The following is a 4644-nucleotide window of genomic DNA, read 5'->3' as shown; positions in this document are numbered from 1 at the left end:
CACAGGGCACCATCTATCCATCTCTGGATTCTCCTCACACAGGGTACCATCTATCCATCTCTATGGATTCTCCTCACACAGTGTTTCATCTATCCATCTATGGATTCTCCTCACACAGTCTACCATCTATCCATCTCTATGGATTCTCCTCACACAGTCTACCATCTATCCATCTCTATGGATTCTCCTCACACAGGGTACCATCTATCCATCTATGGATTCTCCTCACACAGTCTACCATCTATCCATCTCTATGGATTCTCCTCACACAGGGCACCATCTATCCATCTCTGGATTCTCCTCACACAGGGCACCATCTATCCATCTATGGATTCTCCTCACACAGTCTACCATCTATCCATCTCTATGGATTCTCCTCACACAGGGTACCATCTATCCATCTCTATGGATTCTCCTCACACAGGGCACCATCTATCCATCTCTGGATTCTCCTCACACAGGGCACCATCTATCCATCTATGGATTCTCCTCACACAGTCTACCATCTATCCATCTCTATGGATTCTCCTCACACAGGGTACCATCTATCCATCTCTATGGATTCTCCTCACACAGTCTACCATCTATCCATCTCTATGGATTCTCCTCACACAGTCTACCATCTATCCATCTCTATGGATTCTCCTCACACAGTCTACCATCTATCCATCTCTCTGGATTCTCCTCACACAGGGCACCATCTATCCATCTCTGGATTCTCCTCACACAGGGTACCATCTATCCATCTCTGGATTCTCCTCACACAGTGCACCATCTATCCATCTCTATGGATTCTCCACACACAGGGTACCATATATCCATCTCTATGGATTCTCCTCACACAGGGTACCATCTATCCATCTCTATGGATTCTCCTCACACAGTGTACCATATATCCATCTCTATGGATTCTCCTCACACAGGGTACCATCTATCCATCTCTATGGATTCTCCTCACACAGGGTACCATCTATCCATCTCTATGGATTCTCCTCACACAGTGTACCATATATCCATCTCTATGGATTCTCCTCACACAGGGTACCATATATCCATCTCTATGGATTCTCCTCACACAGGGTACCATCTATCCATCTCTGGATTCTCCTCACACAGGGCACCATCTATCCATCTCTATGGATTCTCCTCACACAGGGTACCATCTATCCATCTCTGGATTCTCCTCACACAGGGCACCATCTATCCATCTATGGATTCTCCTCACACAGGGCACCATCTATCCATCTCTATGGATTCTCCTCACACAGGGTACCATCTATCCATCTCTATGGATTCTCCTCACACAGGGCACCATCTATCCATCTCTATGGATTCTCCTCACACAGGGCACCATCTATCCATCTCTATGGATTCTCCTCACACAGGGTACCATCTATCCATCTCTCTGGATTCTCCTCACACAGGGCACCATCTATCCATCTCTATGGATTCTCCTCACACAGGGTACCATCTATCCATCTCTATGGATTCTCCTCACACAGGGCACCATCTATCCATCTCTATGGATTCTCCTCACACAGGGTACCATCTATCCATCTCTATGGATTCTCCTCACACAGGGTACCATCTATCCATCTCTATGGATTCTCCCCACACAGGGCACCATCTATCCATCTCTATGGATTCTCCTCACACAGGGCACCATCTATCTATCTCTATGGATTCTCCTCACACAGGGCACCATCTATACATCTCTCGATTCTCCTCACACAGGGCACCATCTATCCATCTCTGGATTCTCCTCATACTGGGTACAATTTCTCCACCCATGCATTGTGGATGCCAATCATATAAACTGCATCAAGTTGACACTTTCCACTTAGTTTCAGGAGCAGTGTCTGTGAGGATGCCACTGTTTGTCAAGTGATATGAATGCTGAGGTAGGTCAACAGTAGTGCACTATAAGGAGAATAGGTGGGATGCACACTCCTTTGTTTCGGAAGACAAGGTTTGGTCTCAGGGGGCTGTCGAATTCTGTAGCTATAAAATATTTAGGTACTCTGCACATAAGAAATATACATTTTGAGTGGGTTTTAAATAATACAGTTCCTTGCTTTTTGGTTGTTTTAAAATCTTCAATTTGATCTTGTAATTTTTGTATGCTTTAGCACACAAACGCACAAACACAGAAAATCTATAACGACAGTTTAAAAATAGAAATAGCGAATGAGACTATGAAGATAATTGTGTGGTAAATAATGGTTTCTCTCAAGGACACATTAATAAACAATCAGCTCTGCATCCACTCCTGGATTATTATAACTACTGTTATGATTGTATAGTTTTTATTGGACTTGGTCCCCCCACCTCCTCAATGGTCATGCTGCTCCCCCTATGGTCATAGTCTTTACTCTGCCCCCACCTCCTCAATGGTCATGCTGCTCCCCCTATGGTCATAGTCTTTACTCTGCCCCCACCTCCTCAATGGTCATGCTGCTCCCCCTATGGTCATAGTCTTTACTCTGCCCCCACCTCCTCAATGGTCATGCTGCTCCCCCTATGGTCATAGTCTTTACTCTGCCCCCACCTCCTCAATGGTCATGCTGCTCCCCCTATGGTCATAGTCTTTACTCTGCCCCGACCTCCTCAATGGTCATGCTGCTCCCCCTATGGTCATAGTCTTTACTCTGCCCCCACCTCCTCAATGGTCATGCTGCTCCCCCTATGGTCATAGTCTTTACTCTGCCCCGACCTCCTCAATGGTCATGCTGCTCCCCCTATGGTCATAGTCTTTACTCTGCCCCCACCTCCTCAATGGTCATGCTGCTCCCCCTATGGTCATAGTCTTTACTCTGCCCCCACCTCCTCACTGGTCATGCTGCACCCCCTATGGTCATAGTCTTTACTCTGCCCCCACCTCCTCAATGGTCATGCTGCTCCCCCTATGGTCATAGTCTTTACTCTGCCCCCACTTCCTCAATGGTCATGCTGCTCCCCCTATGGTCATAGTCTTTACTCTGCCTGCACTCTAATGGACATGTATTCATCATCCCTGCTACAGTTCTGAATTTACACTGATATTTATATTGTATTTAGGACCATGTTCATGATTTTATTTCACTTGGTCCTGCATGTTGGAGCTCAGAGCCTCACAGATTTCTACTGTACCCTGCAATCACACCTGAACATGTGACAAACACTCTGAATCTGAACAACAATCACACCTGAACATGTGACCATTAGACACTCTGAATCTGAACAACAATCACACCTGTTACCCTGAACATGTGACCATTAAACACTCTGAATCTGAACAACAATCACACCTGTAACCCTGAACATGTGACCATTAGACACTCTGAATCTGAACAACAATCACACCTGTAACCCTGAACATGTGACCATTAAACACTCTGAATCTGAACAACAATCACACCTATAACCCTGAACATGTGATTATAAAAACACTCTGAATCTGAACAACAATCACACCTATAACCCTGAACATGTGATTATAAAAACACTCTGAATCTGAACAACAATCACACCTGTTACCCTGAACACGTGACCATTAAACACTCTGAATCTGAACAACAATCACACCTATAACCCTGAACATGTGATTATAAAAACACTCTGAATCTGAACAACAATCACACCTGTTACCCTGAACACGTGAGTTAAAAAACACTCAGAATCTGAATCTGGGATGAGAGAGGGAGATATTTTACGCCACTCTCCGGCTGATGACTCGATTTTTCTGCAAGCAGTTGTTTTCTAGAGAGGTTCCAAGGAAGTAGGTTACATCCCAAATGGCACTGTATTCTCTATGTAGTGCACTACTTTTGACCAGAGCCCTATGTTGTGCAGTATTTTTGACCAAAGCCCTATGTAGTGCACTACTTTTGACCAAAGCCCTATGTAGTGCACTACTTTTGGCCAAAGCCCTATGTAGTGCACTACTTTTGACCAAAGCCCTATGTAGTGCACTACTTTTGACCAAAGCCCTATGTAGTGCACTACTTTTGACCAAAGCCCTATGTAGTGCACTACTTTTGGCCAAAGCCCTATGTAGTGCACTACTTTTGACCAAAGCCCTATGTAGTGCACTACTTTTGGCCAAACCCTATGTGGTGCACTACTGTTGACCAGAAGCCTATGTAGTGCACTATTATTGACCAAAGCCCTATGTAGTGCACTACTGTTGACCAAAGCCCTATGTAGTGCACTACTTTTGGCCAAAGCCCTATGTAGTGCACTACTTTTGACCAAAGCCCTATGTAGTGCACTACTTTTGGCCAAACCCTATGTGGTGCACTACTGTTGACCAGAAGCCTATGTAGTGCACTATTATTGACCAAAGCCCTATGTAGTGCACTACTGTTGACCAAAGCCCTATGTAAGTGCACTACTTTTGGCCAAAGCCCTATGTAGTGCACTACTTTTGACCAAAGCCCTATGTAGTGCACTACTTTTGGCCAAAGCCCTATGTGGTGCACTACTGTTGACCAGAAGCCTATGTAGTGCACTATTATTGATCAAAGCCATATGTAGAGCACTATTTTTGACCAAAGCCCTATGTAAGTGCACTACTTTTGACCAGAGCCCTATAAAAACTACTAGGTCCTTAAATGGTATTGTATGTGAGAGGCATTCTCAGTAAGACGTATATAGCCTAGGACT

At 44.8% G+C, this 4644-nt stretch overlaps 1 long non-coding RNA gene across 2 annotated transcripts; it reads right to left on the bottom strand.

The window, feature by feature from the left end:
• Nucleotides 1-2352: 2352 nt before the first annotated feature.
• Nucleotides 2353-2954, bottom strand: LOC127909405 (uncharacterized). Of its 2 annotated transcripts, none has more exons than XR_008071026.1 (3): nucleotides 2879-2954; nucleotides 2714-2823; nucleotides 2353-2548 (listed from the first exon to the last, which is right to left on the bottom strand). It is a non-coding gene; the product is annotated as an uncharacterized LOC127909405 (long non-coding RNA). The 2 variants fall into 2 exon arrangements; XR_008071027.1 differs by lacking the exon at nucleotides 2353-2548 and adding an exon at nucleotides 2610-2658.
• Nucleotides 2955-4644: the final 1690 nt, after the last annotated feature.

This window comes from Oncorhynchus keta, chromosome 2 (assembly GCF_023373465.1).
Source record: "Oncorhynchus keta strain PuntledgeMale-10-30-2019 chromosome 2, Oket_V2, whole genome shotgun sequence".
Lineage (NCBI taxonomy): Eukaryota > Metazoa > Chordata > Actinopteri > Salmoniformes > Salmonidae > Oncorhynchus > Oncorhynchus keta.
Note: the sequence above shows the minus strand (reverse complement) of the source record. Positions and strands in the feature narration are given on the sequence as shown.